This window comes from Carassius gibelio, chromosome B6, assembly GCF_023724105.1.
Source record: "Carassius gibelio isolate Cgi1373 ecotype wild population from Czech Republic chromosome B6, carGib1.2-hapl.c, whole genome shotgun sequence".
In the NCBI taxonomy this organism is placed as follows: Eukaryota; Metazoa; Chordata; class Actinopteri; order Cypriniformes; family Cyprinidae; genus Carassius; species Carassius gibelio.
Window position 1 is genome coordinate 29,538,902 of NC_068401.1, and position 16,677 is coordinate 29,555,578.

The following is a 16,677-nucleotide window of genomic DNA, read 5'->3' on the forward strand; positions in this document are numbered from 1 at the left end:
CCAGTAAGATTTATAAATGTATATAAAATAATTTGAGTTGAATTTATCTAATCAAAAAAAAAAAAAAAAACAGAACAGTGACTCTCCCCAGCGGGCGACTCACTTTCCTCATGCGGCGGACTGCTGACTCTCCCCAGCGGGCGACTCACACCCCTCACGCCCCGGACCGCTGACTCTGCCCAGCGGGCGACTCACTTTCCACATGCGGCGGACTGCTGACTCTCCCCAGCGGGCGACTCACACCCCTCACGCCCCGGACCGCTGACTCTCCCCAGCGGGCGACTCACTTTCCACATGCGGCGGACTGCTGACTCTCCACAGCGGGCGATTCACTTTCCTCATGCGGCGGACTGTTGACTCTCTCCAGCGGGCGACTCACTTTCCACATACGGCGGACTGCTGACTCTCCCCAGCGGGCTACTCACACCCCTCACGCCCCGGACCGCTGACTCTCCCCAGCGGGCGACTCACTTTCCACATGCGGCGGACTGCTGACTCTCCACAGTGGGCGATTCACTTTCCACATGCGGCGGACTGCTGACTCTCCACAGCGGGCGATTCACTTTCCTCATGCGGCGGACTGCTGACTCTCCCCAGCGGGCGACTCACTTTCCTCATGCGGCGGACCGCTGACTCTCCCCAGCGGGCGACTCACTTTCCACATGCGGCGGACCGCTGACTCTCCCCAGCGGGCGACTCACTTTCCTCATGCGGCGGACCGCTGACTCTCCCCAGCGGGAAAGTGAGTCGCCCAGCGGGTGACTCACTTTCCACATGCTGCGGACCGCTGACTCTCCCCAGCGGGCGACTCACTTTCCTCACGCGGCAGACCGCTGACCGTCCCCAGCGGGTGACTCACTTTCCTCACGCAGCGGACTGCTGACTATCTCAAGCGGGCGACTCACTTACCTCACGCCCCGGACCGCTGACTCTCCCCAGCGGGCGACTCACTTTCCTCAAGCCCTGGATCACTGACTCTCCCCAGCAGGCGACTCACTTTACGCCCTTGATCACTGACTCTCCCCAGCGGGTGGGTCACTTTCCTCACGCAGCGGACTGCTGACTCTCTCCAGCGGGTGACTCACTTACCTCACGCCCCGGACCGCTTACTCTCCCCAGCGGGCGAATCACTTTCCTCATGCGGGGGACCGCTGACTCTCCCCAGCAGGCGAATCACTTTCCTCACGCCCTGGATCGCTGACTCTCCCCAGCGGGAGACTCACTTACCTCACGCCCCGGACCGCTGACTCTCCCCAGCGGGCGACTCACTTTCCTCACGCCCTGGATCACTGACTCTCCCCAGCGGGCGACTCACTTTCCTCACGCCCTGGATCACTGACTCTCCCCAGCGGGCGACTCACTTTCCTCACGCCCTGGATCACTGACTCTCCCCAGCGGGCGACTCACTTTCCTCATGCGGCAGACTGCTGACTCTCCCCAGCGTACAAATCACTTTTCTCACGCACCGGACCGCTGACTCTCCCCAGCAGGCGACTCACTTTCCTCACGCCCTGGACCGCTGACTCTCCCCAGCGGGCGACTCACTTTCCTCACGCCCCGGACTGCTGACTCTCCCCAGCAGGCAAATCACTTTCCCTCAAGCGGCGGACCTCTGACTCTCCCCAGCGGGCGACTCACTTTCCTCACGCGGCAGACCGCTGACTGTCCCCAGCGGGTGACTCACTTTCCTCACGCAGCGGACTGCTGACTATCTCAAGCGGGCGACTCACTTACCTCACGCCCCGGACCGCTGACTCTCCCCAGTGGGCGACTCACTTTCTTCAAGCCCTGGATCACTGACTCTCCCCAGCAGGCGACTCACTTTACGCCCTTGATCACTGACTCTCCCCAGCGGGTGGCTCACTTTCCTCACGCAGCGGACCGCTTACTCTCCCCAGCGGGCGACTCACTTTCCACATGCGGCGGACCGCTGACTCTCTCCAGCGGGCGACTCACTTTCCTCATGCGGCGGACTGCTGACTCTCCCCAGCGGGCGACTCACTTTCCTCATGCGGCGGACCGCTGACTCTCCCCAGCGGGCGACTCACTTTCCTCATGCGGCGGACCGCTGACTCTCCCCAGCGGGCGACTCACTTTCCACATGCGGCGGACCGCTGACTCTCTCCAGCGGGCGACTCACTTTCCTCACGCAGCGGACTGCTGACTCTCCCCAGCGGGCGACTCACTTTCCTCACGCCCCGGACCACTCACTCTCCCCAGCGGGCGACTCACTTTCCTCACGCCCCGGACCACTCACTCTCCCCAGCGGGCGAATCACTTTCCTCACGCCCCGGACCACTCACTCTCCCCAGCGGGCGAATCACTTTCCTCACGCCCCGGACCACTCACTCTCCCCAGCGGGCGACTCACTTTCCTCACGCCCTGGATCACTGACTCTCCCCAGCGGGCGACTCACTTTCCTCACGCCCTGGATCACTCACTCTCCCCAGCGGGCGACTCACTTTCCTCACGCCCCGGACCACTCACTCTCCCCAGCGGGAAAGTGAGTCGCCCAGCGGGTGACTCACTTTCCACATGCTGCGGACCGCTGACTCTCCCCAGCGGGCGACTCACTTTCCTCACGCGGCAGACCGCTGACCGTCCCCAGCGGGTGACTCACTTTCCTCACGCAGCGGACTGCTGACTATCTCAAGCGGGCGACTCACACCCCTCACGCCCCGGACCGCTGACTCTCCCCAGCGGGCGACTCACTTTCCTCAAGCCCTGGATCACTGACTCTCCCCAGCAGGCGACTCACTTTACGCCCTTGATCACTGACTCTCCCCAGCGGGTGGGTCACTTTCCTCACGCAGCGGACTGCTGACTCTCTCCAGCGGGTGACTCACTTACCTCACGCCCCGGACCGCTTACTCTCCCCAGCGGGCGAATCACTTTCCTCATGCGGGGGACCGCTGACTCTCCCCAGCAGGCGAATCACTTTCCTCACGCCCTGGATCGCTGACTCTCCCCAGCGGGAGACTCACTTACCTCACGCCCCGGACCGCTGACTCTCCCCAGCGGGCGACTCACTTTCCTCACGCCCTGGATCACTGACTCTCCCCAGCGGGCGACTCACTTTCCTCACGCCCTGGATCACTGACTCTCCCCAGCGGGCGACTCACTTTCCTCACGCCCTGGATCACTGACTCTCCCCAGCGGGCGACTCACTTTCCTCATGCGGCAGACTGCTGACTCTCCCCAGCGTACAAATCACTTTTCTCACGCACCGGACCGCTGACTCTCCCCAGCAGGCGACTCACTTTCCTCACGCCCTGGACCGCTGACTCTCCCCAGCAGGCAAATCACTTTCCCTCAAGCGGCGGACCTCTGACTCTCCCCAGCGGGCGACTCACTTTCCTCACGCGGCAGACCGCTGACTGTCCCCAGCGGGTGACTCACTTTCCTCACGCAGCGGACTGCTGACTATCTCAAGCGGGCGACTCACTTACCTCACGCCCCGGACCGCTGACTCTCCCCAGTGGGCGACTCACTTTCTTCAAGCCCTGGATCACTGACTCTCCCCAGCAGGCGACTCACTTTACGCCCTTGATCACTGACTCTCCCCAGCGGGTGGCTCACTTTCCTCACGCAGCGGACCGCTTACTCTCCCCAGCGGGCGACTCACTTTCCACATGCGGCGGACCGCTGACTCTCCCCAGCGGGCGACTCACACCCCTCACGCCCCGGACCGCTGACTCTCCCCAGCGGGCGACTCACTTTCCACATGCGGCGGACTGCTGACTCTCCACAGCGGGCGATTCACTTTCCTCATGCGGCGGACTGTTGACTCTCTCCAGCGGGCGACTCACTTTCCACATGCGGCGGACTGCTGACTCTCCCCAGCGGGCTACTCACACCCCTCATGCCCCGGACCGCTGACTCTCCCCAGCGGGCGACTCACTTTCCACATGCGGCGGACTGCTGACTCTCCACAGCGGGCGATTCACTTTCCACATGCGGCGGACTTCTGACTCTCCACAGCGGGCGATTCACTTTCCTCATGCGGCGGACTGCTGACTCTCCCCAGCGGGCGACTCACTTTCCTCATGCGGCGGACCGCTGACTCTCCCCAGCGGGCGACTCACTTTCCACATGCGGCGGACCGCTGACTCTCCCCAGCGGGCGACTCACTTTCCTCATGCGGCGGACCGCTGACTCTCCCCAGCGGGCGACTCACTTTCCACATGCGGCGGACCGCTGACTCTCTCCAGCGGGCGACTCACTTTCCTCACGCAGCGGACTGCTGACTCTCCCCAGCGGGCGACTCACTTTCCTCACGCCCCGGACCACTCACTCTCCCCAGCGGGCAACTCACTTTCCTCACGCCCCGGACCACTCACTCTCCCCAGCGGGCGAATCACTTTCCTCACGCCCCGGATCACTCACTCTCCCCAGCGGGCGACTCACTTTCCTCACGCCCCGGACCACTCACTCTCCCCAGCGGGAAAGTGAGTCGCCCAGCGGGTGACTCACTTTCCACATGCTGCGGACCGCTGACTCTCCCCAGCGGGCGACTCACTTTCCTCACGCGGCAGACCGCTGACCGTCCCCAGCGGGTGACTCACTTTCCTCACGCAGCGGACTGCTGACTATCTCAAGCGGGCGACTCACACCCCTCACGCCCCGGACCGCTGACTCTCCCCAGCGGGCGACTCACTTTCCTCAAGCCCTGGATCACTGACTCTCCCCAGCAGGCGACTCACTTTACGCCCTTGATCACTGACTCTCCCCAGCGGGTGGGTCACTTTCCTCACGCAGCGGACTGCTGACTCTCTCCAGCGGGTGACTCACTTACCTCACGCCCCGGACCGCTTACTCTCCCCAGCGGGCGAATCACTTTCCTCATGCGGGGGACCGCTGACTCTCCCCAGCAGGCGAATCACTTTCCTCACGCCCTGGATCGCTGACTCTCCCCAGCGGGAGACTCACTTACCTCACGCCCCGGACCGCTGACTCTCCCCAGCGGGCGACTCACTTTCCTCACGCCCTGGATCACTGACTCTCCCCAGCGGGCGACTCACTTTCCTCACGCCCTGGATCACTGACTCTCCCCAGCGGGCGACTCACTTTCCTCACGCCCTGGATCACTGACTCTCCCCAGTGGGCGACTCACTTTCCTCATGCGGCAGACTGCTGACTCTCCCCAGCGTACAAATCACTTTTCTCACGCACCGGACCGCTGACTCTCCCCAGCAGGCGACTCACTTTCCTCACGCCCTGGACCGCTGACTCTCCCCAGCGGGCGACTCACTTTCCTCACGCCCCGGACTGCTGACTCTCCCCAGCAGGCAAATCACTTTCCCTCAAGCGGCGGACCTCTGACTCTCCCCAGCGGGCGACTCACTTTCCTCACGCGGCAGACTCTCTCCAGCGGGCGACTCACTTTCCTCATGCGGCGGACTGCTGACTCTCCCCAGCGGGCGACTCACTTTCCTCATGCGGCGGACCGCTGACTCTCCCCAGCGGGCGACTCACTTTCCTCATGCGGCGGACCGCTGACTCTCCCCAGCGGGCGACTCACTTTCCACATGCGGCGGACCGCTGACTCTCTCCAGCGGGCGACTCACTTTCCTCACGCAGCGGACTGCTGACTCTCCCCAGCGGGCGACTCACTTTCCTCACGCCCCGGACCACTCACTCTCCCCAGCGGGCGACTCACTTTCCTCACGCCCCGGACCACTCACTCTCCCCAGCGGGCGAATCACTTTCCTCACGCCCCGGACCACTCACTCTCCCCAGCGGGCGAATCACTTTCCTCACGCCCCGGACCACTCACTCTCCCCAGCGGGCGACTCACTTTCCTCACGCCCTGGATCACTGACTCTCCCCAGCGGGCGACTCACTTTCCTCACGCCCTGGATCACTCACTCTCCCCAGCGGGCGACTCACTTTCCTCACGCCCCGGACCACTCACTCTCCCCAGCGGGAAAGTGAGTCGCCCAGCGGGTGACTCACTTTCCACATGCTGCGGACCGCTGACTCTCCCCAGCGGGCGACTCACTTTCCTCACGCGGCAGACCGCTGACCGTCCCCAGCGGGTGACTCACTTTCCTCACGCAGCGGACTGCTGACTATCTCAAGCGGGCGACTCACTTACCTCACGCCCCGGACCGCTGACTCTCCCCAGCGGGCGACTCACTTTCCTCAAGCCCTGGATCACTGACTCTCCCCAGCAGGCGACTCACTTTACGCCCTTGATCACTGACTCTCCCCAGCGGGTGGGTCACTTTCCTCACACAGCGGACTGCTGACTCTCTCCAGCGGGTGACTCACTTACCTCACGCCCCGGACCGCTTACTCTCCCCAGCGGGCGAATCACTTTCCTCATGCGGGGGACCGCTGACTCTCCCCAGCAGGCGAATCACTTTCCTCACGCCCTGGATCGCTGACTCTCCCCAGCGGGAGACTCACTTACCTCACGCCCCGGACCGCTGACTCTCCCCAGCGGGCGACTCACTTTCCTCACGCCCTGGATCACTGACTCTCCCCAGCGGGCGACTCACTTTCCTCACGCCCTGGATCACTGACTCTCCCCAGCGGGCGACTCACTTTCCTCATGCGGCAGACTGCTGACTCTCCCCAGCGTACAAATCACTTTTCTCACGCACCGGACCGCTGACTCTCCCCAGCAGGCGACTCACTTTCCTCACGCCCTGGACCGCTGACTCTCCCCAGCGGGCGACTCACTTTCCTCACGCCCCGGACTGCTGACTCTCCCCAGCAGGCAAATCACTTTCCCTCAAGCGGCGGACCTCTGACTCTCCCCAGCGGGCGACTCACTTTCCTCACGCGGCAGACCGCTGACTGTCCCCAGCGGGTGACTCACTTTCCTCACGCAGCGGACTGCTGACTATCTCAAGCGGGCGACTCACTTACCTCACGCCCCGGACCGCTGACTCTCCCCAGTGGGCGACTCACTTTCTTCAAGCCCTGGATCACTGACTCTCCCCAGCAGGCGACTCACTTTACGCCCTTGATCACTGACTCTCCCCAGCGGGTGGCTCACTTTCCTCACGCAGCGGACCGCTTACTCTCCCCAGCGGGCGAATCACTTTCCTCATGCGGGGGACCGCTGACTGTCCCCAGCAGGCGAATCACTTTTCTCACGCCCTGGATCACTGACTCTCCCCAGCGGGAGACTCACTTTACCTCACGCCCCGGACCGCTGACTCTCCCCAGCGGGCGACTCACTTTCCTCACGCCCTGGATCACTGACTCTCCCCAGCGGGCGACTCACTTTCCTCACGCCCTGGATCACTGACTCTCCCCAGCGGGCGACTCACTTTCCTCACGCCCTGGATCACTGACTCTCCCCAGCGGGCGACTCACTTTCCTCATGCGGTGGACCGCTCACTCTCCCCAGCGGGCGACTCACTTTCCTCATGCGGTGGACCGCTCACTCTCCCCAGCGGGCGACTCACTTTCCTCATGCAGTGGACCGCTGACTCTCCCCAGCGGGCGACTCACTTTCCTCACGCCCTGGATCACTGACTCTCCCAAGCGGGCGACTCACTTTCCACATGCGGCGGACCGCTCACTCTCCCCAGCGGGCGACTCACTTTCCTCAAGCGGTGGACCGCTCACTCTCCCCAGCGGGCGACTCACTTTCCACATGCGGCGGACCGCTGACTCTCTCCAGCGGGCGACTCAATTTCCTCATGCGGTGGACCGCTGACTCTCCCCAGCGGGCGACTCACTTTCCTCATGCGGTGGACCGCTCACTCTCCCCAGCGGGCGACTCACTTTCCTCATGCGGTGGGCCGCTCACTCTCCCCAGCGGGCGACTCACTTTCCACATGCGGCGGACTGCTGACTCTCTCCAGCGGGCGACTCACTTTCCTCATGCGGTGGACCGCTCACTCTCCCCAGCGGGCGACTCACTTTCCACATGCGGCGGACTGCTGACTCTCCCCAGCGGGCGACTCACTTTCCTCACGCCCTGGATCACTGACTCTCCCAAGCGGGCGACTCACTTTCCACATGCGGCGGACCGCTCACTCTCCCCAGCGGGCGACTCACTTTCCTCAAGCGGTGGACCGCTCACTCTCCCCAGCGGGCGACTCACTTTCCACATGCGGCGGACCGCTGACTCTCTCCAGCGGGCGACTCAATTTCCTCATGCGGTGGACCGCTGACTCTCCCCAGCGGGCGACTCACTTTCCTCATGCGGTGGACCGCTCACTCTCCCCAGCGGGCGACTCACTTTCCTCATGCGGTGGGCCGCTCACTCTCCCCAGCGGGCGACTCACTTTCCACATGCGGCGGACCGCTCACTCTCCCCAGCGGGCGACTCTCTTTCCTCATGTGGCGGACCCCTCACTCTCCCCAGCGGGCGACTCACTTTCCACATGCGGCGGACCGCTGACTCTCCCCAGCGGGCGACTCACTTTCCTCATGCGGTGGACCGCTCACTCTCCCCAGCGGGCGACTCACTTTCCACATGCGGCGGACCGCTCACTCTCCCCAGCGGGCGACTCACTTTCCTCATGCGGTGGACCGCTCACTCTCCCCAGCGGGCGACTCACTTTCCACATGCGGCGGACCGCTGACTCTCCCCAGCGGGCGACTCACTTTCCTCTTGCAGTGGACCGCTCACTCTCCCCAGCGGGCGACTCTCTTTCCTCATGTGGCGGACCCCTGACTCTCCCCAGCGGGCGACTCACTTTCCTCATGCGGCGGACCGCTGACTCTCCCCAGCGGGCGACTCACTTTCCACATGCGGCGGACCGCTGACTCTCTCCAGCGGGCGACTCACTTTCCTCACGCAGCGGACTGCTGACTCTCCCCAGCGGGCGACTCACTTTCCTCACGCCCCGGACCACTCACTCTCCCCAGCGGGCGACTCACTTTCCTCACGCCCCGGACCACTCACTCTCCCCAGCGGGCGAATCACTTTCCTCACGCCCCGGACCACTCACTCTCCCCAGCGGGCGAATCACTTTCCTCACGCCCCGGACCACTCACTCTCCCCAGCGGGCGACTCACTTTCCTCACGCCCTGGATCACTGACTCTCCCCAGCGGGCGACTCACTTTCCTCACGCCCTGGATCACTCACTCTCCCCAGCGGGCGACTCACTTTCCTCACGCCCCGGACCACTCACTCTCCCCAGCGGGAAAGTGAGTCGCCCAGCGGGTGACTCACTTTCCACATGCTGCGGACCGCTGACTCTCCCCAGCGGGCGACTCACTTTCCTCACGCGGCAGACCGCTGACCGTCCCCAGCGGGTGACTCACTTTCCTCACGCAGCGGACTGCTGACTATCTCAAGCGGGCGACTCACTTACCTCACGCCCCGGACCGCTGACTCTCCCCAGCGGGCGACTCACTTTCCTCAAGCCCTGGATCACTGACTCTCCCCAGCAGGCGACTCACTTTACGCCCTTGATCACTGACTCTCCCCAGCGGGTGGGTCACTTTCCTCACGCAGCGGACTGCTGACTCTCTCCAGCGGGTGACTCACTTACCTCACGCCCCGGACCGCTTACTCTCCCCAGCGGGCGAATCACTTTCCTCATGCGGGGGACCGCTGACTCTCCCCAGCAGGCGAATCACTTTCCTCACGCCCTGGATCGCTGACTCTCCCCAGCGGGAGACTCACTTACCTCACGCCCCGGACCGCTGACTCTCCCCAGCGGGCGACTCACTTTCCTCACGCCCTGGATCACTGACTCTCCCCAGCGGGCGACTCACTTTCCTCACGCCCTGGATCACTGACTCTCCCCAGCGGGCGACTCACTTTCCTCACGCCCTGGATCACTGACTCTCCCCAGCGGGCGACTCACTTTCCTCATGCGGCAGACTGCTGACTCTCCCCAGCGTACAAATCACTTTTCTCACGCACCGGACCGCTGACTCTCCCCAGCAGGCGACTCACTTTCCTCACGCCCTGGACCGCTGACTCTCCCCAGCGGGCGACTCACTTTCCTCACGCCCCGGACTGCTGACTCTCCCCAGCAGGCAAATCACTTTCCCTCAAGCGGCGGACCTCTGACTCTCCCCAGCGGGCGACTCACTTTCCTCACGCGGCAGACCGCTGACTGTCCCCAGCGGGTGACTCACTTTCCTCACGCAGCGGACTGCTGACTATCTCAAGCGGGCGACTCACTTACCTCACGCCCCGGACCGCTGACTCTCCCCAGTGGGCGACTCACTTTCTTCAAGCCCTGGATCACTGACTCTCCCCAGCAGGCGACTCACTTTACGCCCTTGATCACTGACTCTCCCCAGCGGGTGGCTCACTTTCCTCACGCAGCGGACCGCTTACTCTCCCCAGCGGGCGAATCACTTTCCTCATGCGGGGGACCGCTGACTGTCCCCAGCAGGCGAATCACTTTCCTCACGCCCTGGATCACTGACTCTCCCCAGCGGGAGACTCACTTTACCTCACGCCCCGGACCGCTGACTCTCCCCAGCGGGCGACTCACTTTCCTCACGCCCTGGATCACTGACTCTCCCCAGCGGGCGACTCACTTTCCTCACGCCCTGGATCACTGACTCTCCCCAGCGGGCGACTCACTTTCCTCACGCCCTGGATCACTGACTCTCCCCAGCGGGCGACTCACTTTCCTCATGCGGTGGACCGCTCACTCTCCCCAGCGGGCGACTCACTTTCCTCATGCGGTGGACCGCTCACTCTCCCCAGCGGGCGACTCACTTTCCTCATGCAGTGGACCGCTGACTCTCCCCAGCGGGCGACTCACTTTCCTCACGCCCTGGATCACTGACTCTCCCAAGCGGGCGACTCACTTTCCACATGCGGCGGACCGCTCACTCTCCCCAGCGGGCGACTCACTTTCCTCAAGCGGTGGACCGCTCACTCTCCCCAGCGGGCGACTCACTTTCCACATGCGGCGGACCGCTGACTCTCTCCAGCGGGCGACTCAATTTCCTCATGCGGTGGACCGCTGACTCTCCCCAGCGGGCGACTCACTTTCCTCATGCGGTGGACCGCTCACTCTCCCCAGCGGGCGACTCACTTTCCTCATGCGGTGGGCCGCTCACTCTCCCCAGCGGGCGACTCACTTTCCACATGCGGCGGACTGCTGACTCTCTCCAGCGGGCGACTCACTTTCCTCATGCGGTGGACCGCTCACTCTCCCCAGCGGGCGACTCACTTTCCACATGCGGCGGACTGCTGACTCTCCCCAGCGGGTGACTCACTTTCCTCACGCCCTGGATCACTGACTCTCCCAAGCGGGCGACTCACTTTCCACATGCGGCGGACCGCTCACTCTCCCCAGCGGGCGACTCACTTTCCTCAAGCGGTGGACCGCTCACTCTCCCCAGCGGGCGACTCACTTTCCACATGCGGCGGACCGCTGACTCTCTCCAGCGGGCGACTCAATTTCCTCATGCGGTGGACCGCTGACTCTCCCCAGCGGGCGACTCACTTTCCTCATGCGGTGGACCGCTCACTCTCCCCAGCGGGCGACTCACTTTCCTCATGCGGTGGGCCGCTCACTCTCCCCAGCGGGCGACTCACTTTCCACATGCGGCGGACTGCTGACTCTCTCCAGCGGGCGACTCACTTTCCTCATGCGGTGGACCGCTCACTCTCCCCAGCGGGCGACTCACTTTCCACATGCGGCGGACCGCTGACTCTCCCCAGCGGGCGACTCACTTTCCTCATGCGGTGGACCGCTCACTCTCCCCAGCGGGCGACTCACTTTCCACATGCGGCGGACCGCTCACTCTCCCCAGCGGGCGACTCACTTTCCTCATGCGGTGGACCGCTCACTCTCCCCAGCGGGCGACTCACTTTCCACATGCGGCGGACCGCTGACTCTCCCCAGCGGGCGACTCACTTTCCTCTTGCAGTGGACCGCTCACTCTCCCCAGCGGGCGACTCACTTTCCACATGCGGCGGACTGCTGACTCTCTCCAGCGGGCGACTCACTTTCCACATGCGGCGGACCGCTCACTCTCCCCAGCGGGCGACTCACTTTCCTCATGCGGTGGACCGCTCACTCTCCCCAGCGGGCGACTCTCTTTCCTCATGTGGCGGACCCCTGACTCTCCCCAGCGGGCGATCCACATTTCTCCCCAGTTGGCGACTCACTTTCCTCATGAAAAAATGTCGTAGGAAAAACCCAACCATACATTTATAATAAACTTTTTAATAAAAAACCATAATAATTCTTTATAATAAATCTTTACTTAAGTTTTCGCCATAATTAGTCTACTCTATTTTCAAGTAGAGTTCAAACAGGAAACACACCCCTCGTTGGTTTCATATGAATTACATAGGCCTAAACATGGAATTATTATTATTATTTCTATTTATATTACAAAATAATATTATTTATTATATCTATTATTTAATAATATTATTATTATTTCTATTATTTCCACCCTCAATACCACGGCTTAGGTGGCCTTGAGCAAGGCATCGAACCCCCAACTGATCCCTGGGCGCCGCAGCATAAATGGCTGCCCACTGCTCCGGGTGTGTGTTCACAGTGTGTGTGTGTGTGTGTGTGTGTTCACTGCTCTGAGTGTGTGTTCACAGTGTGTGTGTGTGTGTGTGTTCACTGCTCCGGGTGTGTGTTCACAGTGTGTGTGTGTGTTCACTGCTCTGTGTGTGTGCACTTCGGGTTAAATGCAGAGCACGAATTCTGAGTATGGGTCACCATACTTGGCTGAATGTCACTTCACTTATTATTCAGGACATAGCAATATCTGATCACTTCTGTATTTTCTTTGATATACTGATCTCTGCTGCCAATGAATCTAGATCTGTCTCTGTCAGAAAGAGATGCATTAACAAGAACACTAGTGTGCTATTTATGGAGGAGTTATCTTTAACACCAAGCATTTCTGCAGACTCTGCTGATCTCGATTAACACATCATCAAGTTATGCAGAGGTCAGACAGATTCAGTCGCAATGTCAAAAAGAAGATACTATGTCTGTTTTTGAAGCACCTGATAGCAAAGTTTTGGAAGAAATAGTACATCACCTTAAATCAAAACAAGAGGAATCTGCGTTTAGTTATTATGCTAAAACATTAGTCATATTTAAATCTAGACTCAAAACTCATCTGTTTAGCTGTGTATTTATTGATTGAGCTCTGTGCTACGTCCGAACTGATTGCACTATATTTTATGTATAATCATTTTCTATTTTTAACTGTTTGAAATGAATTTTTTAACTATTTTTAAATCAGTTTTTAAATTCCTTGTTTTATAAAATTCCTTTGTTGTGATTATTTTTGTATGATTATTTTACTCCCTTTTGTGTGCACTTTGCAATACCATTCTGTATGAAATGTGCTATATACGTAAATAAACTTCTTTTGCCTTGCAATTTTCAAGCTACAGCTGAAAGCTCATCTCTTTTGACACTACATCATACTAAAACTGAAAAAAATGTGCTTTTTATTTATTCCTTCCCTTTCTAACTTGTACTCATTTGAACAATGCCTAAAACTTGGTATCGCAAACACTTCCTGAGTCTGTTTTGCTCTTTAAGAAGAATTGCTTTATGTATTCCCCAATTGTAATTCACTTTGGATAAAAGCATCTGCAAAATAACTAAATGTAAATGTAAGTACTGCTTTTCTGCAACAAGCATCATTCTGAGAGCGATAGAGAGAGATAGAGAGAGAGATAGAGAGAGAGAGTTCATTAGTTCACATGCTCTAAATTACAGGAAAAGAACTTAAATAAATCTGCGTCGTTATAGTTTCCCCTCATGTTGTCAGTCACTGCTGGCCGCTGTAACAGAATTTCCCACTTTGGTTTCCATGAAACAATATAAATCGTGTTTGGATCAACAAGAGTAAATGATGAAAGAAGCTTTAGTTTTGGAAGAGTATATGACAAGTCAATAAATATTTTGTGTTGTTGGTGATAACCGAATGGCTGATATTCTAGATTATTTTGTCTAAATAATTAAAAATAAAATGCATAAAAAAAATAAAATCATGTCCTCTGGAGCAGCTGATATTAAAGGGTTAATTCTCCCAAAAATGAAAATTAGCCCTTGATTTATTCAACCTCAAGCCATCCTAGGTGTCTATGACTTTCTCCTTTCATAAGAACCCGATCAGAGTTATATTTAAAACTGTCCTGCCTCTTCCAACCTTTATAACGGCAGTGAATGGGTGTTATGAGCCAATGAGCCAAAAAAAAAAAAGTTAAATAAAGCTGATCCATCCATAGCATTTTTCATAAGAAAAAAATCTTTATTTAAAATGTTATAAATAGTGATCTCTAGCTTCCACTAATGATGTAGGACTCAGCGTAGCATAAGAATATAGATTTCTATTCATAACTTTTGCTCTATAACGCATTTATTCACCCCCTGGAGCTGTGTGAGGCAATGAAGACCATTTAACTGGGGGTGCCAGGTGTTCACCAAAAAAAAAAGAGATCATTCAAATGTCAAAATGAAAAATTGCCCACACTCCGAATGTATATTAGATTAATAGATTATTCTGGTCCAGCTCTAGCTTATGGCACAGGGTCATGACCGGTCACCTGACAAGTGTCCTTCCGTTAACTTTCTGCAGAACGACAATGGCCGCTCCTAACGGACACACACACACACACACACACACACACACACACACAGATGAAGGAAAGATAAAGATTTAAACCTCTAACTGTGTTTGATCTCCAGCATCTCAAATTATTCCTCAAAGCTTTACTGAACCAGACACAAAAATCAAGAGACATGTTGAATCTGTTTCTGTAGTTGCTGTAGTTTTAGTGGTTTAATGATTTTACATCAGGATGAAAAAGGTGAAAGATGTGATGCACAGAGGGAGGAATATCAGTGTAAAATGTGGATTTACAGTATGAGGTTTACAAGGAAAAACTTGCCTGAGACTTGTACATGTGCGTGTGTGTGTGAGAGAGTGTGTGTCTGTGTATGTGTGTGTCTGTGTATGTGTGTGTGTGTGTGTGTTTGCATGAGGGAGGGAGCTTGTACAGATTTTGTTTTTGTTTTTTGAGGGGAACAACTGTTATAGAAAGCAGGTTTAAAAACATACTAAATATTGTTTTAATTAATATCTAAATATGCATGTGTTTGAGTGAGGGTCAGGGGAGAGGAAATATCTCGGTCTCTGGAACGGAGCGATACACACTGCACACACACACACACACACACACACACACACACACACACACACACACACTTAGTTAAGATCGCTGGAGCTCTTCGTGCTCTTTCTTGTTTCAGTAAGAAGGTTTTTCCATTCGCAGCTTTTCTTTCATATTGCATGGTTGGGATGAGTCATGTGCTGAGATATTCATGTCTCTCTGCCCACATTCACTTCTGATTGCATTTTTCACTTCCTCACTGCTTTTCTTTAGAATTCGGTTGAAAATGTCATTTGCTATTAGTCATAAGACTTCTCGAGCATTATGCAGTGAAGACGGGGATTTACCGCAGTTTCTCCATCCGTCTTCATCCTGTCAAAATGTACATTTTCTACTGTAAATATGTAAAAACTTCATTTTTTATTAGTTATTTGCATTGCTAAGAACATTTGGACAAATTTAAAGGTAATTTTCTCAATATTTAGATTATTATTTTATTCTGATTTACGTTTACAGTCTTCATGCACACTTCCACAGCTCTTACCCTGCGCAAGCAGATCTTTATGGCATTAATTTACCTCCAAACTAGAGTCTTTATTCAGACACAGCGCTCTCTCACAGAGTCCGATCCGATCCGGATGTGTTCCCCAGCTCCATCGCGAGCTTCGGCTCTCGGGCCCGGTTCTGCTGGTTCTCACCAGGATCCAGGTAGCTCACCTGTTCTGAGGGAATCGCTCGGTGAGTCGCAGTGATTTATTAATTTTGTCTTATTCAGTAGAAAATCCGCTGCGGATCAATAACCGGTTCTGCTGATCTGAGGACAGTCCGTGGACAGACTCGGTTTGCATGGTTGAGATTCTGTGAGAATACGAATAAAGGGTCTTTCAAAAACAGTCAACGCGCGCTCACCTGCGCGACGCCCGTGACGTCACTCCGTCGGGTCTCACCTGTGCTCGGGTGACGCTCCTCTTGGATACCATCAGCATACGGTCTTCAGCGGACCGGTTTGAGTATATTATTGGACGTGAGTAAAATTATGTTCAAGTGTTACATTTTATCACTTCAGTTCGTGCATTTCTTCCACATTATCTAAAACAGCACGGAGACTGAACTGAGGACAGACCAAGAGAGACATTCCCACGATGAGAAAAAGATACAAACATTTGAATAAACAAATATAACAATAGAAATGTTGTTTTTATTTATATTAAAATGCACACGCTGTTCATTGTGAATTTTCACTAATGATAAATCACCTATTATTAGGCTATTGGTGTATTTCCATTGCTTCAAATCAGCAGTTCCTAAACCATTTAAAGGAAATGAAACGTGTTTGATTACAACTTTAATTAAACTCAGTACTTCTGAAATCATACCTCTGTGAGAATACATTGCATCTTTCAACCAGTTCACTGTCCTTTCATGCACATTTTATTTTCTATTCTATATTAATTATAAACTTTATTTAACATTTTATTCTTATATTTGTATTGTTTAATTTTATTTCATTATTTCATATCTATATTTATGTATATTTTCCTCTGTGTTGTTTTCTTTAATAATTGCACTCTCCATGGAGCGGACCTGACTCACTGCTGGTTATATATTCTCAGCATAATCTTGAATCTTG

The 16,677-nt window shown here is 56.3% G+C and overlaps 2 long non-coding RNA genes across 2 annotated transcripts; one reads left to right on the forward strand and one right to left on the reverse strand.

Moving 5' to 3' along the window:
- Positions 1–14,697: 14,697 nt before the first annotated feature.
- On the reverse strand, positions 14,698–15,764 carry LOC127959433 (uncharacterized). The gene is made up of 2 exons (XR_008154262.1): positions 15,626–15,764; positions 14,698–15,419 (listed from the first exon to the last, which is right to left on the reverse strand). It is a non-coding gene; the product is annotated as an uncharacterized LOC127959433 (long non-coding RNA).
- Positions 15,316–16,183, forward strand: LOC127959431 (uncharacterized). Its single transcript, XR_008154260.1, has 2 exons — positions 15,316–15,755; positions 15,823–16,183. It is a non-coding gene; the product is annotated as an uncharacterized LOC127959431 (long non-coding RNA).
- The last annotated feature ends 494 nt before the right edge of the window (positions 16,184–16,677 follow it).